At 38.3% G+C, this 19,219-nt stretch overlaps 1 protein-coding gene across 10 annotated transcripts in view; it reads right to left on the bottom strand.

The window, feature by feature from the left end:
• The window catches only part of SPATS2 (spermatogenesis associated serine rich 2), a 140,389-nt gene that overhangs the window by 75,201 nt on the left and 45,969 nt on the right, over window positions 1-19,219 (bottom strand). The window contains exon 2 of one of the 10 annotated variants that reach the window (XM_064591293.1): window positions 14,793-14,846. The exons of 8 other annotated variants lie outside the window; for them this stretch is intronic. The gene's annotated coding sequence lies outside the window, so the exon portion shown is untranslated. Of the gene's footprint in view, window positions 1-1,299; window positions 1,322-14,792; window positions 14,847-19,219 lie in introns of those variants that run through there. One more of the 10 variants, XM_064591297.1, reaches the window with a different exon arrangement.

Consider the following 19,219-nt stretch of genomic DNA (forward strand, 5'->3'; position numbering starts at 1 on the left):
AGCACAAGCAGGGGGAGTGGCAGGCAGAGGGAGAAGCAGGCTCCCTGCTGAGCAAGGAGCCCAATGTGGTGGGACTGGATCCCAGGACCTTGGGATCATGACCTGAGCCAAAGGCAGACACTTAAGCGACTGAGCCACCCAGACGCCCCTGTCTTGATCATTCTTGTATCTCTGGGCCTAGAACTATACCTAACACACAGTAGATATGCAGTAAGTTCGTTGGTTGACTGAATGAAGAGTACCCCTGACCATGACTGCTACATGGGCAAGTTCACTTTGTATTAAACAATTCATTAGGCTGTATACTTACAATGTGTGCATTTTCCAGTATGTATTATATTTAAAGGTTTATTTTAAAGAGATTTAATGTTATTCATCAGAGAAATGCAAAATTAAGAATTACAGTGGATGGGCGCCTGGGTGGCTCAGTTGGTTAGGCGACTGCCTTCGGCTCAGGTCATGATCCTGGAGTCCTGGGATCAAGTCCCGCATCAGGCTCCCTGCTCAGCAGGGAGTCTGCTTCTCCCTCTGACCCTCCTCCCTCTCATGCTCTCTCTCTCATTCTCTCTCTCTCAAATAAATAAGTAACATCTTAAAAAAAAAAAAGAAAAAAAAAGAAATACAGTAGAGGTCGCCTGGGTGGCTCAGATGGTTAAGCATCTGCCTTCAGCTCACGTCATGATCCCAGGTGCTGGGATCGAGTCCCACATTGGGCTCCCTGCTCAGCAGGGAGTCTGCTTCTCCCTCCCCCCTGCTCATGCTCTCTCTCTCTCTCAAATACATAAAAAATTTTTTTTGAAAAAAAAGAATTACAGTGGAATGACTAAAACTGAAAACAGATAGTACCAAGTTTGGTAAGGATGTGGACCAATTAGAACTCTCACATAATGCTGGTAGGAATATAAAATGGTACAAACACTGGAAAACTGTCTGGAAATCACTAACTAATTTAAATATATACTTACCCTATGACCCAGCAATTTCACTCCTAGGCTTATATACCCAAAAGAAATAAGTAAATATGTCTATAAACAAGAATATCAACAGCAGCTTTATTCATAATAGCCCCAATATGGAAAAAAGAAAAATATACATTTTAGTATATTAATAAAACAGACTACTACTCAGCAATAAGAAAAAAAAGAAACCATTACTATATACAACATAGATATATTTCATAGGAATTACATTAAGCAAAGAAACCAAACCCAAAGAGTATATACTGTATGATCCCATTTATATGAAGCATAAGAACAGGCAAAAATAATATCTGGTGATAGAAATCAGAATAATGGTTACCGGGGCGCCTGGATGGCTCAGTCGTTAAGCGTCTGCCTTCGGCTCAGGTCATGATCCCAGGGTCCTGGGATCGAGCCCCGCACTGGGCTCCCTGCTCGGCGGGAAGCCTGCTTCTCCCTCTCCCACTCCCCCTGCTTGTGTTCCCTCTTTCGCTGTCTCCCTCTCTGTCAAATAAATAAATAAAATCTTAAAAAAAAAAAAAAAAGAATAATGGTTACCTCTGGAAGGAGGGTGTCCCTTTGAAAACTTTCTGAGAAGGAAAATGTTCTATATCTTGATCCAGGTGGTACTCACATGGGTGCATACATATGTAAAAATTCACTGAGCTTTACTCTTAAGATTTGTGTGTTTTACCTTATGAAAACCTCAAACACATAATTTTTTTTCTATAAAAACTAGAAGAAAAAACCCAAAGAATATATATTTTTTAAGATTTTATTTATTTGACAGAGAGAGACACAGCGAGAGAGGGAATACAAGCAGGGGGAGTGGGAGAGGGAGAAGCAGCCTCCCCACTGAGCAGGGAGCCCGATGCGGGGCTCGATCCCAGCACCCTGGGATCATAACCTGAGCAGAAGGCAGACGCTTAACGACTGAGCCACCCAGGCGCCAAGCTAGTCATTTATACACAAGAAACCTTTCAGGTCAAGGGCACCTGGGTGGCTCAGTCAGTTAAGTGTCCGACTCTTGATTTCAGCTCAGGTCATGATCTCAGGGTTGTGAGGTTGGGCTCCGTGCTGGGCGTGGAGCCTGCTTAAGATTCTCCTTCTCCTTCCCCCTTGATCCCCACCATGCTATCTTAAAAAAACAAAACAAAACAAAACAAAATCCAAAATGGGAACAAGAGGTATGGAATATCATATTATTTTAATTAGTTTGAAATGTGGGAAAACTAGTAATCAAAGAAAATTTTAAAACATTAAATCTGGATGTTTATATTAATTTATTGCTGCTTATTAAATAGAAAAGCAAATTCAAAATGGTCAGTCTTGGATTAGCTACAGCTTAAAGCTAAGAAAACCAACAAACCAGATTTCATCTTCATCTCCTTTGATCTAAAGAAGTCCATCATCACAGACAACACCCCTAGTCCCAGCTATACAAACATATGCTACTCGTGTGCAGGCACCCTGTGCAGCACAATGCCTCTCAAGGTAGAGAAATGGGAAGAGGATGGACATGCACAGTTTTAAAACCTATTACTTTGACTTATTAATTGTTATATTTATTTTTCACTTCAAATCACAACAAAAGAGGGCACAGGGTGTTTATATTCATCAGAACGGGAACATGGGTTAAAAAGGGATGAGAAACAGAGAAAGTACATAGAGGTTACCAAAAGCTAGGGGGAAGAAGAAAAGGGAGAGTTATTGTTTAATGGGTATGCGAAGTTTTTGTGGGGGATGATGAAAAAAGGCTTGGGGATAGTGGTGATAATTATAGAACACTGTAAATGTATTTAATGCCACTGATTTGTACACTTGTGAATGGTTAAAATAACAAATATTATATTTTGCATATATATTTTCAATTTCAGAAATAGACTTCAAACAGCCAAAAACAATCTTAAAAAAGAAGAAAAATCACTTCCTGATTTCAGAACATATTACAAAGCTACAGTATTCAAAACAGTGGTATTGGCATAGAGACAGACATTTAGACCAATGGAATAGAATAGGGAGCCTAGAAATAAACTCATATATGGTCAAATGATTTTTAACAAGGGTACCAAGATTATTTAATAGGGAAAGTACACTCTCTTCAACAAATGGTGCTGGAGAAACTGGGTATCTATATACAAAAGAGTGAAATTGGGCCCTCACTTTACACTATATTAACAAAAATTAACTCAGATGAATTAAAAAGCTAAACATAAGACCTAAACTCTTGGAAGAAAAAAACACAGAGGAAAAACTTCATGATATGGGATTTGGCAATGACTTCCTAGGTATGACATCCAAAGCACAGTCAAAAAAGTGGAACTGCATCAAACTTAAAAACTTCTGTACATCAAAGTAAATAATCAACAGAGTGAAAAGGAAACCTATGGAATGGGAGAAAATATTTGCAAGTCATATATTTGATAAGCAGTTAATATTCAGAATATATTTTAAAAACTCCTACAACTTAACAGAAAACAAGTAACCCAATTTAAAAATGGTCAAAGGACTTGAACAGACATTTCTCCAAAGAAGATAAACAAATGGCCAACAGCTATATGAAAAGATTACTTAACATCACTCATCATTAGAGAAATACAAATCAAAACCACAATGAGATATCATCTCACACCCATTTGAATGCTGCTATCAAAACAAACAAACAAACAACCCCAGAAAATCAGTGTTGGCAAAGATGTGGAGAAATGGGAACACTTGTTCACTATTGATGTGAATGTAAAATAGTGCAGCTACTACGGAAACAGTATGGAGGTTCCTCAAAAAATTAAAAACAGAACTACCATTATCATCCAGCAATCCCACCTCTGGATATACATCCAAAAGGACTGAAAGCAGGATATCAAAGAGATATTTGCATACCCATATTCATTACAGCACTATTCATAATAGCCAAGAGGTGGAAGCAATCCAAATATCCATCGATGGACGAATAAACAAAATGTGGCATATGCACAAAATGGAATATTATTCAGCTTTTAAAGAGAAGGAAATCCTGGGGCGCCTGGCTGGCTCAGTTGGAACAGCGTGTGACTCTTGATCTTGGGGTCATGAGTTTAAGCCCTGTGTTGGGTGTAGGGATTGTTTAAAATAAATAAAATTAAAAAAAAAAAAAGGAAATCCTGTCAACATGCCACAGCATGGATGACTGGGGACATTATGCTAAATGAAATGTCAGTCACAAAAAAAGACAAATATTGTAATGATTCCACTTATATGAGGTATCTAAAGTAGTCAAATTCATAAAAACAGAAAGTAGAATGGTGGTTGCCAAGGGAAGAAGAGGGAAAGGAGACATTGTTGTTTAGTAGGTACAGAGTTTCAGTTTTGCATGGTGAAAAATTTCTGGAGATCTGTTGTACAACTATGTGAATATACTTAACAGTACTGACATATATTTAAAAATGGTTAAGATGGTGAATTTTATATTATTTTTTACAATTAAAAATAAATTTTTAAAAAATTTTTCAGAAATTGGGGGCACCTGGGTGGCTCAGTCGTTAAGCATCTGCCTTCAGCTCAGGTCATGGTCCCAGGGTCCTGGGATCGAGCCCCGCATCGGGCTCCCCGCTCCGCGGGAGGCCTGCTTCTCCTCTCCCACTCCCCCTGCTTGTGTTCCCTTTCTTGCTGTGTCTCTCTCTGTCAAATAAATAAAATCTTTAAAAAAAATTTTTTTTCAGAAATATAGTATTTGGAAAAAAAAAAAACCCACAAGAAATGTAAAACATGGATGGATTAGCATAATCCATCACCACTAGTGGAAAACCCAACTGAAGCACATGCTCTACTGCTGAGGTTGAGTATATCATTAATATAGTATATCATTAATATAGCAGTGTAGCAGTGGGTAAGTGAGGTCTCTAAAGCCAGACTGCCTGGGTTTCTATCATAGCTCCATCACTTCCTAGCTAAATGACTTCAAGCAAGCTACTTACCTTCTCCATGTCTCACTTTCTTCAACTGCAAAATGCAAATAATGCTAGCATCTTCCTCACTGGGCTGTTACATGGTTTAGATGAGTTCATACAGATGTAGCACTACAACAATGCCTAATACTTACTGAAAACCACTCAATAAACACTGGCTGACATTAACTGCAACAAAAGATGTGTCCCCTAAAACTAAGAGGTTCCAAGAATCTAGCTTATACAAGTTACTTAACAAATAAATGGAAACTTTACTAATACTATGGTTTTACAAGCAATAGGTCATAATTACAGGTATAGTTAGAGCCTTAGAATGGTAACTCCATTAAATTTGGATGATGTGCAATTAGGAAATTGGAATGATCTGAAGCACTCTAAAGAGAGTGGGTATAATTTTCAAGTCTTGGGGTAAGTAACTTTTCACATTGGCAAGCATTATAAGGACTAACAAAGGATTAACTGGGCTATACACGAAGGTACTTATAATTAGTTTGAATTTAAAATACAGATTGTTACAAAATCTATCTATCAACAAAACCAAGGGAAAAGGGAGGACAGGTGAGGAGGGAAGAAAATATAAGAAAACTAAATCCTCATCTTCCATAACAGGATTGTCCCGGAAAAGACTAAAAAGTCAGTATAACCATGTTATTCAGAAATACGGAGGTTAATACCAGAAGAAATGCTAATGAACATCCATGGAAAGCTAGAAATGGGAATGGGCTGGAGAGAGGGGCAGGGACTGTTTTTTAAAATTATTATTATAGTAAAATATATTGTTAAAGGAATGTGATGGAGAAGACTATATTTATACTGTATTGCATATACATAAATATTGTAGATCTGAAAGGATAAAAAGAAACTTGCAACAGTGATGATCCATTGAGGAATGGAAACAAAAAAATAGGAAACTAAGTTTTCAAATCTTTAATATTTTGACACTGTAACTGTATAAGCATATCTCTGAAAATTTTTAATACCTTTTTTTTAATGACCCCTTTCCAGTAAATTAAATTAAATCAAAGCTGAAAACCCTCAGTTGAATCTAAATATTTATTCCAACTCAGTAACCCAATCAACAGATTCAAGAAATGTGTCAAGGGGCACCTGGGTGGCACAGTTGGTTAAGCAGCCAACTCTTGGTTTCAGCTCAAGTCATGATCTCAGGGTCATGGGATCAAGCCCCGATTCTAGCTCTCCACTCAGCATGGAGTCCACTTGGGATTCTCTCTCTACCTCTCCCTCTGCTCTTTTCCCCATTTGCGTGCTCTCTCTAAAAGTAAACAAATAAAATCTAAAGAAAGAAAAAGAAAAAAGAAATGTGTCAATAAGAACCTACAAACACTAACTCTCTAGATCTGCATAATGATAACCAACCAAAAACAAGAAAATGGGAAGTTCCAAATAAAAACTTTTTTCTGATATTTAAAGGGTTTGGGTTGCAAGAAAGTAACCTCTTCCAAAATGTCATCAGTTTACCAATAAATAACATTCGCATTAGCATTATATATGAATATGAAAAAGGAGACCCAAAATAATATACTGATATATTCTAAAAAATAATTAAAAACAAAAATGATGGGGCACCTGGGTGGCTCAGGCGTTCAGCATCTGCCTTTGGCTCAGGTCATGATCCCAGGGTCCTGGGATCGAGCCCCGCACTGGGCTCCCTGCTCCTCCCTCTCCCATTCCCCTTGCTTGTGTTCCCTCTCTCGCTGTGCCTCTCTCTGTCAAATAAATAAATAAAATCTTAAAAAAAAAAAAAATACAGTTTAAAAAAAAACAAAAAACAAGAATGATATCCTCAAGTCAAAAAAGTGAATGTAAGACCTCTCCATAAGTCTGTTTTCTTAACAAATGTCTACTCATTGGCACTAACTTTCTAATCGATATGCCACTCTAATCTAAAAACTCTCCCATAACCATAAGGCCTGATCACCATAAATTTTATTTTGGAAAATGAGCTTTTCATTTAGACAAACAAGTGAATTCTTTTTTAAAAAAATTAAAACCTCAATTTGGAACAACATAGAATTGGTATTAGAACAAAATAGAATTTCTGGAAATTTATTTTATTTTAAGCTTATTTACTTAAGTAATCTCTACATCCAATGTGGGGTTCAAACTCATGACCCTGAGATCAAGAGCTGCATGCTCTTCCAACTGCCAGGCACCCCAAATTTCTGGAAATTTAAAATACATTTTAAGTGGAAAATCAGAGACCATGTGATACCACAACTCCTCTTTACTACTATTAAAAGACACAGGACCCTCCAAATTGCTTAACATTAGTCATCAGTGGCAGCTGTAAGTGTGGGAGTAGAGGGGACTCGAAAGGAGTAGAGTAGGAATACATATATGTTTATTTTTTCCCATTTCACTGCTAGCTGGGTGGTTAGAGTTGTCTGTACTCTCCTCCTCATGCAGGTGGCTGTAACCCAAACTCAATCAAGCCAAATTATCCTCAGCTGTAAAAATTCTTCAGTAATGGTTTTAAACAATACTGATCATTTCATCCCCACCCCCCACCCCCCCAACCCCTGACACATGGAAACTCCATTCCTCCCATCTCCCCAAAGCACAGATGTGCAAGTAGCTCAAGGGAATGGAGGCAGCTATTAGGCAAAAACAAAACAAGGCAATTAAGGGCAACTTTATTCACTGATTCTAATCCATAAAAGGAGATTCCATGCATATAGAAAAAGTGATTTCTAATACCCTTGCTAACTTAAAAAATATATTAACTGACCAATTAATAAGTATTTAACATGAATTACTATATGCTCATACTTGAAATAAAAAATTATGAAAGATGGACTATTATCAGCCTTAAAAAGGAAGGAAATTTGACACATGTTACAGCATGAATGAACCTTGAGGGCATTACAGTAAGTGAAGTAAGTCAATCACAAAAAGATAAACACTATGTGATTCTACATATATAAAATACTTAGACTAGGGGCGCCTCGGTGGCTCAGTTGGTTAAGCGACTGCCTTCAGCTCAGGTCATGATCCCAGGGTCCTGGGATCGAGTCCCGCATTGGGCTCCCTGCTCAGCGGGGAGTCTGTTTCTCCCTCTGACCCTCCCCCCTCTCGTGCTCTCTCTCTCAAATAAATAAATAAATAATCTTAAAAAAAATAATAATAAATAAAATAAAATACTTAGACAAGTCAAATTCATAGGGAAAAAGTAGAATGATAGTTTCCAGGGCCGTGGGGTTAGTGGAATGGTTGTTTAGTGTTTAATGGGTACAAAGTTTCAGTTTGGGAGGATGAAAAAGTTCTGGAGATGGACAGTGGTGATGTTTGCACAACAGCGTGAATGTACTTAATGCCACTGAACTGTACATTTTAAAATGGTTAAGATGGTCAATTTTATGTTATGTGTATGTTACCATAATTTAGAAATTTTAATGCAATAAGAAAAAAATTATGAGAAAAAAAAAAATGATTTACTGACCCAGCAAAAAACCTCCAGAAATACTGATCAAGGACAAAAACTAAAGCACAAATACCAATATGATGAATTCTAAAAAAGAATCAGTATAGATCTCATAGACATTAAAAATATAAGACAAAAATACACAAAACCTCATGTCAATACATTTGAAAATTCAGGTAACAAAATTTTTTTTAAGATTTTATTTTTAGGGCACCTGGGTGGCTCAGTTGGTTAAGCGACTGCCTTCGGCTCAGGTCATGATCCTGGAGTCCCTGGATTGAGTCCCGCGTCGGGCTCCCTGCTCGGCGGGGAGCCTGCTTCTCCCTCTGACCCTCCCCTCTCTCATGCGCTCTCTCTCTCTCATTCTCTCTGTCTCAAATAAATAAATAAAATCTTTAAAAAAAAAAATATTTTATTTTTAAGGGACGCCTGGGTGGCTCAGTCGGTTAAGCGTCTGCCTTCGGCTCAGGTCATGATCCCAGGGTCCTGGGATCGAGTCCCGCATCGGGCTCCCTGCTAGGCGGGGAGCCTGCTTCTCCCTCTGCCTCTATCTCTCTCTCTGTCTCTCATGAATAAATAAAAAAAATAAAATCTTTAAAAAAAAAAAAAAGATTTTATTTTTAAGAGCCTAAATCCAACAGAAGAGAAATAGTAAAGATTAGAGCAGAAATCAATGATACAGAAATTAAAAAAAAAATGGTAGAACAGATCAATGAAACTAAGAGGTGGTTCTCTGAAAGCCTTAATAAGATTGATAAACCCCTAGCCAGATTTATCAAAAGGAAAAGAGAAAGAACCCAAATAAATAAAATCATGAATGAAAGAGGTGAGATCACAACCAACACCAAATACAAACAATTATAAGAGTATATTATGAGCAATTATATGCCAACAAATTAGGCAATCTGGAAGAAATGAATGCATACCTAGAAACATATGAACTATCAAAACTGAAACAGGAAGAAATAGAAAACCTGAACAGATCCATAACCAGCAAAGAAATTGAATCAGTAATAAAAAATCTCTCAACAAACAAAGAGTCCAGGACCAGATGGCCTACCAGCAGAATTCTACCAAACATTTAAAGAAGAATGAATACCTATTCTTCTGAAACTGTTTCAAAAAATAGAAATGGAAGGAAAACTTCCAAACTCATTCTATAAGGCCAGCATTACCTTGATCCCAAAACCAGACAAGGACCCCACCAAAAAGGAGAATTACAGACCAATATCCCTTATAAACAGGGATGCAAAAATTCTCACCAAGATCCTAACTAAAAGGATCCAACAGTACATTAAAAGGATTATTCACCACAACTAAGTGGGATTTATTCCTGGGCTGCAAGAGTGGTTCAACATCCGCAAATCAATCAATGTGATAAACCACATTAGTAAAAGAAAGGACAAGGGACAAGAACCATATGGTCCTCTCAAAACATGCAGAAAAAGCATTTGACAAAGGACAGCATCCTTTCTTCTTCTTTTTAATATTTTACTTATTTATCTGACAGAGAGAGAGAGCACAAGCAGGTGGAGTGGCAGGCAGAGGGAGATGGAGAAGCAGACTCCCTGCTGAGCAGAGAGCCTGGCGCAGGGCTCGATCCCAGGACCCTGGGGATCATGACCTGAGCCGAAGGCAGATGCTTAACCAACTGAGCCGCCCAGGTGCCTCTACAGCATCCTTTCTTCTTTCTTTCTTTTTTTTTTTTTTTACAGCATCCTTTCTTGATAAAAACTCTCTGTGTGTAGGGACAGAAGGAACATATCTCATATATGAAAAACCCACAGCAAGTATCATCCTCAATGGGGAAAAACTGAGAGCTTTTCCCCTAAGGTCAGGAACACCACAGGGATGTCCACGCTCACCACTGGTATTCAACATAGTACACTTAAGTCCTAGCCTCAGCAATCAGACAACAAAAAGAAATAAAAGGCATCCGAATCAGCAAAGAAGTCAAACTCTCACTCTTCACAGACAACATGGTACTCTAGGTAGAAAACCCAAAAGACTCCACCCCAAAATTGCTAGAACTGATACAGGAGATCAGCAAAGTCGCAGGATATAAAATCAATGCACAGAAGTCAGTTGCATTTCTATACACTAACGAGGCAGAAGAAAGAGACATCAAGGAATCGATCCCATTTATAACTGCACCAAAAACCGTAAGATACCTAGGAATGAACCTAACCAAAGAGGTGAAGGATCTGTACTCTAAAAACTACAGAACACTTATGAAAGAAATGAAGGAAGACACAAAGAGATGGAAAAACATTCCATGCTCATGGATTGGAAGAACAAATATTGTGAAAATGTCTATGCTACCCAAAGCAATCTACACATTCAAGGCAATCTCTATCAAAATACCACCAGCATTTTTCATAGGGCTGGAACAAACAATTCTAAAATTTGTATAGAACCAGAAAAGACCCCGAGTTGCCAAAGGAACGTTGAAAAAGAAAACCAAACCTGGAGGCATCACAATTCCGGACTTCAAGCTCTACTACAAAGCTGCAATCATCAAAACAGTATGGTACTGGCACAAAACAGACACACAGATCAATGGAACAGAATAGAAAACCCAGAAATGGACCCTCAACTCTATGGTAAACTAATCTTCAACAAAGCAGGAAAGAATATCCAATGGAAATAAGACACTATTTTCAACAAATGGTGTTGGGAAAATTGGACAGCCACATGCAGAAGAAGAATGAAACTGGACCACTTTCTTTCACCATACACAAAAATTAACTCAAAATGGCCCAAAACCCTCAAATGTGAGACAGGAATCCATCAAAGTCCTAGAGGAGAACACAGGCAGCAAACTCTTTGACCTTGGCTGCAGCAACATCTTGCTAGACATGTCTCCAAAGGCAAGAGAAACAAAAGCAAAAATGAACTATTGGGACTTCATCAAGATAAAAAGCTTCTGCACAGCAAAGGAAATAGTCAACAAAACTAAAAGGCAACTATAGAATGGGAGAAGATATTTTCAAATGTCTTATCAGATAAAGGACTAGTAACAAAATCGATAAAGAACTTATCAAACTCAACACCCAAAAAACAAATAATCCAGTCAAGAAATGGGCAGAAGACATGAATAGACACTTTTCCAAAGAAGACAACCAAATGGCCAAGAGACACATGAAAAAATGCTCAACATCCTCAGCATCAGGGAAATACAAATCAAAACCACAACGATATATCACCTCACACCAGTCAGGATGGCTAAAAATAAAAAACTCAGGAAATGACAGATGTTGGCAAGGATGTGGAGAAAAGGGGAACCCTCTTACTCTCTTGGTGGGAATGCAAACTGGTGCAGCCACTCTGAAAAACAGTATGGAGGTTCCTCAAAAAGTTAAAAATAGATCTACCCTATGACCCAGCAATTGCATTACTAGGTATTTATCCAAAGAATGCAAACATAGTGATTCAAAGGGGCACGTGCACCCCAAAGTTTACAGCAGCAATGTCCACAACAGTCAAAATAAGGAAAGAGCCCAGATGTCTATCAACAGATGAAGAGATAAAGAAGATGTGGTTATATGTGTGTATGTATGTATGTGTGCGTGTGTGTGTATAAAGTAGAATATTACTCAGCCATCAAAAAGAATGAAATCTTGCCATTGGCAACCACGTGGATGGAACTAGAGGGTATTACGATAAGCGAAACAAGTCAGAGAAAGACAAATACCATATGATTTCACTCATACGTGGAATTTAAGAAACAAAACAGATGAACATAGGGGAAGGGAAGGAAAAATAAAATAACATGAAAATTGAGAGAGAAGTGAACTATAAGAGATGCTGAACTCTAGAAAATAAACTGCGGGTTAGTGGAGAGGAGGTTGGTAGGGGGGAGGGATAATTGGGTGATGGGCATTAAGGAGGGGACTTGATGTAATGAACACTGGGTGTTACATGCAACTGAACAAAATGAATCACTGAACTCTACCTCTGAAAGTAATAATACACTATATGTTAATTAATTGGTTTTAAATAAAATTAAAATTAAAATATAAACAATAATCCTATGGGAAAAAAAATGCCTCTGGTGCCATATTAGTTATTATCATTAACCAAAAGGGTAACCCTATCCCAGCATAGTCTGGTTAATACAACAGAGGTCTTAGAAGAAGGTGGGTGCTGAAAGGACCACCTAGAGCTCAAGAACCAAGGTCTGAGTATCACAGAACTGGAAAAACAGTGGTCTGTGTTCTCTCAATAGAAAAATAGAAAAGATGCTTTTGCTAAAATTTGCCTTGAGAGTTGTTAAAACACAAACGAAGATCAGACTTGAAAATTCCCTGAGCAGACAAAACTAGTCAGTCATATAAGCAGACCTTAATTTTTTTTTTTTTTAAGACAAGCAAGGTTAACTTAACCTGGATCACTTCTTGGTTATGCCTCTGAAAATCATAAGCAAAACTTAAACTCTTACCCCAAATTGATATAAGGTAGCCACTAACCAAATCCCTTTAAGAAAATTCTAATATTGTAACAAATCACTGTAAAGAATAAACATTCCCTGCCTTCACACTATATAAGCTGTTTTATAACAATATGCCTCTGAGCCTCATTCCATGTTCTGATCTGAGTGCTCCCAGTTTGCAAATTGTCTTTTTAGTACGTGCACAATAAACTTTTACTAATTGCTACTTCAGTGATTTGTTGCTTTTATTGTTTTTTTTTAAATGAACTTTTTTGACAGTTAATGGTGTCAGAAGTGGGATTTTTAGCCAACGATCCTGTCCTGAGGCTGGTGAGCAAACCCCATGGCAGTACCCACAGAGCACTGCGCACTTACTTATTTCTCTCAGACTACAGAGTTCTTGGTTAAGTCTCTCTAGGATTTGAGCTCCACTCTGAGTTCTGAGCTCTCCAACTTTTTCGTGCACATTTGCTTTCTGTCTTTCTTGAAACTTCTTGGTAAGCTACCCTCCTGTCTCTAAGACGAAAAGCGCATGATTCCTTGGGTTTTAGGCAATGATAAAATTACCAGACTCCTATAGATTATTTGTTTCAGATAGCCTGAAGGCAGAGATGGGTTCCAACTAGTCTAAATCCTCTTTTTCTCTTTTTCTCCTCCCTTAAAAAACTCCTACCTCTTATATGTATTCCTACTATAACAGAGTCTTGAGCCTTTCTGAAAAAACTGGGACTTTACAAAGGATAATTTTGAATTGTAATGGCCATTTTGGGGAGCCTACCATTTAAAAAAAAGATCATCCATCTTAGGGGTACCCATTAAAAAAGAGGATCCCAAATCTCCCAAAAACAATGGAATGCATTCTTTGATTGGTTTACAGAGGACTTGAGAAGGAAGAATGACTCAAAATAGCCTCTCGAAAAGATTCATTACAATAAGATAGTGAAAAACTTATGACTAAGGCCCTGAGTCTAAAGACCTGAATGACCCTGAAAATAACCCCTCTGTGCCTATCCTGATTCTAACAATCTATTTGATCTTTTACCCTTTCCCTCGAACCTCCTAGGCACCTAATGCCCTTGAGAGTAAGATCTTACCATGAACCAGGGGTCCCATTCACAGCAGAATTTAAACCCTGGTTTGAAGCTGAGCTCTAAACCATTATAAACAATTTTCCAGACCCAAAGAAGAATCAAACTAAATTTACAGAAGAATTTAAGATACTTCTTGGGGGTCATGACCTGGGCTCCTGGATTTGTACCAATTTGTTCACACGGTGCCAAGTCTAGGAGACACTTAAAGGTGGTTCCACACAGCAGACTGGAAAGACCCTTCTGAAGACTTGGAGGACCATTAAAAAAAAAAAAAAAAAAAAGATGACTTTGAAGACCCTACCAAGTATGCCTGAAAAGATGGAATAAAAAGAGAGAGAAAAGTAGGTCAATTGCTCCTTGAAGCTGTACCCAGGGTTTTGCTGTGAGAATGGATTGAGCCTTAATACACTCCTGTAAATAGAAAATAAATCAGTTGCAGACTTCTGAATTCACTTAGAAGAAATATTTAGACAGCATCCTGGTCTTAGGGACTCTGAAGCTAACATCACCTGTCTGCTCTTTTTGTTAATGGGCTTCGCCCTGAGCTTAATGATTTATTAAAGAAACATAAATTAGAATGGAAGATTTCTCTCCTTCCTGAGCTCCAACATTCTGCTGAGCATTTTGAAAGAATTTTAGAACAGAAAAAGGGTTATCAAGCAAATAAACTCATGGCCCTACAATTACAACTATAGAACTAACTTGAGAATGAGTTTTGCCCCTGTTGACAAGCATACTTGTCAAGACTGTAAACAGAAAGTACATTGATAAAGGGACTGTCCCCTCAAACAACCTAATTATCCAAGAAAAGAGAACAATCAACCTTCAAATCCTCAAGATAATAATCTGGAGTAAGCTACTCCCAGTAATTCCTATGAATCATCAGGGTGAAATGAAATCTGAAATAAATGAAGAAAACTGTACTGTGCCAGGAGACTCCTTCCACTTCAAACTCCACCATGATACATCAGGAACTTCCTGAAAGTAATAAAAATGTTTCAGCAGTGGCACTGTCCAATCAAGTTCAAAGGGTTCTTTTATCAGAGCCCACAACTTTACCCTTGGCCCCTTCTCTGAACATCATCCCTTTTTCTTATGTGACAGTGCCCCTCTAAGTCTCCTGGGAAGAGATTTACTTTCTAAATTAGGAGACCAAATATATTTTGTCTCAGGAAAAATAACCTTAGAATTTCCAGACTCACCAGACCCCAAAACATTATGTGTTCTATAAGCTCAAATTAATTGTCCTGAAGAAGCTAACAAACTCCATGATGAAGCAAGTACTGTAGACCTCTCTGAACCCCTGAACACCCTATGGGCCTCTTCTTCCACAGATCCAGGAAAAATTAAGAGTGCTTTCCCTATTAAAATTCAGGTTGATCCTTTGAAAATTCTTCCAAAATTGCCCCCAATATCCTTTAAAACCCTAAGCCTTACAAGGGCTCATCCTCATAACAGATGATTTAATAAATCAAGGACTAATAAAAAGTAAAAATTAAAAGAAATAAATAAATCAAAGACTAATTATTCCCTTGCACCAGTTCTTTCCAACACTATCCTACCCATAAAAAAGCCCCAGGGCCAAGGATGGAGATTTGTACAAGATCTTAGTGTTATAAATAAAACTGTTATTCCAAGGCTTCCTGTAGTACCCAACCAAACACTCTATTGTCAACATTTCAACCGATTCTGAATGGTTTATGGTTGCAATCTATGTCCTGCCTTCTTCAGCATCCCAGTAGATAAGGAAAGTCAATATTTGTTTGGAAAAATCAACAATATACTTAGACTGTTATGCATCAAGGAATCACTGAGGCCCCTTCACATTTCTCATGAGTTCTACATCAGGATTTAAGTACACCACAATTTCCAAGAAATTCTACCCTGATTCAGTATGTAGATGATTTACTTCTTTGCTATTCATCCAGAGAGAACTGAAATTGACTCAAAATATCTACTGCAACAGCTACCTTATAAGGGCCATACAGCCTCTTGAGATAAACTTCAGTTTTCACAAGAAAAGGTACATTACCTTGGTCATGATTTATTATAAAAAGGAATCTTTCTGTTTCCAGAAAGAGTAAGTACCATCCAAAATCACTCCAGACCTATGACTAAGAGACTACTCAGAGGCCTCCTTGGACTTGCAGGATAATTTTTCCTTATTCGGCTCTCCACTCTATGAACTAAAAGTAATACAGGAACAACTTCCTTAGGAAACAAAATATGAGGAAGCCCTTACAAGCTTGCACTGGCTTCCCTAACTATACCAAACTTTTTACATTGTTCATGAATGCTGACACTGGGAGTCCTTACACAAGAACGTGGAAGAAAAAACAGACCGGTAGCTCAGAGTTTACAACTGGACCCAGTAGCCAGGGCATATCCAAATCGTTCACAGGCGGTTGCTACAGCTGCTAAAATTGTAGAATCCTCTTCAGAACTTGATCAAAGAAATATTTTAAATCTGCAAGTTCCTCACGATATACAAAATTTAACTGAGCAAACTCAGCATTTCTTAGCTAGTAGACTAACATGTTATAAGATTCTATTCCTGTGTCCCTCTCATTTGTGCCTTCTTCACTGCAACTCCTTAAATCCTGCTACCCTTCTACCCTTACCTAATAAAGTAGAAACTAATAATTGCATTGAACTGGTTTCTCAAAATCTGACTCCTCGATCAAATTTATAAGAAACTCCATTAGCCAATCCAGATTTAGTACTCTATGCTGATGGCTCTTATGCCAAAAAATTCTGAAGAGAAGTATCAAGCTGGATATACTGCAACTACTCAATATGAATTACCAGAAAGAGGAGTCCTTCCTCAGTTTAACTCAGCCCAACCTGCAGAATTATTTGTCCTCATTTGAGCATGTAAGTTAGCAAAAAGAAAAACTGCAAATATTTACAATGACAGTAGGTATGCTTTTGGAGTGGTCCATGACTTTAGCACGCTTTGAAAACAGAGGAATTTATTTTTTATTTATTAACATATAACGTATTATTTGTTTCAGGGGTACAGGTCTGTGATTCATCAGTCTTTTTTTTTTTTTAAGATTTTTATTTATTTATTTGACAGAGAGAGAGATAGAGCAGGAACACAAGCGGGGGGGGGAGTGGGAGAGGGAGAAGTAGGCTTCCCGCCGAGCGGGGAGCCCAATGCGGGGCTTGATCCCAGGACCCTGGGATCATGACCTGAGCTGAAGGCAGTTGCTTAACCGACTGAGCCACCCAGGCGCCCCTGTGATTCATCAGTCTTACACAATTCACAGCGCTCACCATAGCACATACCCTCTCCAATATCCATCCCTCCCACCCCCCTCCACTCCAGCAACCCTCAGTTTGTTTCCTGAGATTAAGAGTCTCTTATGGTTTGTCTCCCTCTCTGGTTTTGTCTTGTTTCATTTTTCCCTCCTTCCCTATGATCCTCTGTTTGTTTCTCAAATTCCTCATATCATGAAAACAGAGGATTTTTAACATCAAATGATACACCTATAAAAAATGGACCTCACACTGCTGATTTCCTCTCTGCACTGTTACTGCCTTTACAAATTGCTATTATCAAAACTGAGGCTCAGACCCACCAATCACACTCTGAATATCAGGGAAATGTTATGATTAACTTTCATGCTAAGGCTGTTAATTCAAAAAATTCCTCATGTAGCAAAACTCTGTAATTTAAATAAGCTTTCTAAGATAGATCCAAATCACATTACTTATGACAACTTGTGTAACAGACAGAAAATTGTGTCAGATAATAGAAAATAAAAATGGCACCATAAAGGATGAGAGTTTCATGAAAAAAAAAAAAAAAAAGAGAACCCTGGAAGGCCCAAATGGCTGTCTGGTGCTTCCTGAATTTCTCAAACTACCACTCTTATGAGCACTGCACCTGACTACCCACCACAGAATTGACAAAATGACCCAAATTATGAAAAAATATCGGTGGTGTGATTGTTCTAAATTGGCACAACAGGTTTACAATCAGCGCTTAACCTGTTAATCATATAACCCAAGTAAAACTACTAAAGTAGCTTTGGGGGTTGCTCCCCCACCATCCAGACCATTAGAACATTTACAGTTGGACTTCACTGAATTGTCTCTTTCTATGGGTTATCAACATGTACCTGTTATATCTATTTTCTAGATGGATTGAAGTCATCCCCTGTCAGAAAGCTGATGCTGCTACTGGAGTAAAGAAGTCATTAGAAAATGTTTCCCCAGGAGCGCCTGGGTGGCTCAGTTGGTTAAGCTTCCAACTCTTGATTTCAGATCAGGTCATGATCTCAGGGTAGTGAGATGGAGCCCTGTGTTGGGTTTTGCCCTCAGCAAGGAGTCTGCCTGAGATTCTCTCCCTCTTCCTCTGCCCCTCCCCCACTCATGCGCAGGCATGCTGTCTGTCTCAAATAAATAAATAAGTCTTTAAAAAAAAAAGAAAAAGAAAAAGAGGGTGCTTGGGTGGCTCAGCTGGCTAAGCCTCTGCCTTCAGCTCAGCTCATGACCTCGGCAGGGAGCCTGCTTCTCCCTCTCCCTCTGCCTGCTGCTCTCCCTGCTTGTGCTCTCTCTCTCAAATAAATAAAACTTAAAAAAAATATATTAATAAATAAATAAAATCTTAAAATATATATATATTAAAAATTAAGAAAAAGAAAATGTTTTCCCACTATGGGGAATTCTAAGCAAACTTTCAAGTGATCAAGGCACTCACTCCACTGAATAAATTATAAAACAGTTAAACAAGGTTATTCAGACATTGCGGCACTATCATTGTCCATACCATCCTCAGTCTTCAGGGAAAGCTGAACATACCAATGGTATTCTGAAATGCAAACTGGTAAAACTGACTGAAACCACAGAATTACCATGGCCTAAAGTATTACGCTTAGCCGTTATGACTTTAAGGTCAACGCCTTTTGGGGAAACCAAATGGATACCTTATAAAATCATCACTGGATGACCCATGCTCTTGATGACAGGACCCCATGCACATTCTAATATGACCCAAAACTGTAAAGCACTAATACAATATTCAAAAGCTTATTTTCAATAGGTCAAGGGAGCTTTTAGAGACCCTCTACCCGATGAGGACTTTGTACCTCCACACCCTGGAACCCGGAGATGGGTGTTTTTGGAAGAGACATCAATGAAAAACAACTGAATCTCAATGGAAAGGGCCCAACCAGGGCCCTTAACTTCTCAAATAGCAGTTAAATTACAGGGTATTGAACATGCGTCCACGACGCTCAATTAAATAGAGTTCCCCCAACTCTTGAACTTGTCAGCCTACAGCTGACTAAAAATGAAGGATTTCCAGGAGAAAGTCTTCCCCTGAAGCAAACAACAGCATGGCA

Source organism: Mirounga angustirostris, unplaced genomic scaffold (genome assembly GCF_029215605.1).
Source record: "Mirounga angustirostris isolate CCGP_5_RB_7025 unplaced genomic scaffold, mMirAng1.0.hap1 SCAF_5, whole genome shotgun sequence".
In the NCBI taxonomy this organism is placed as follows: domain Eukaryota; kingdom Metazoa; phylum Chordata; class Mammalia; order Carnivora; family Phocidae; genus Mirounga; species Mirounga angustirostris.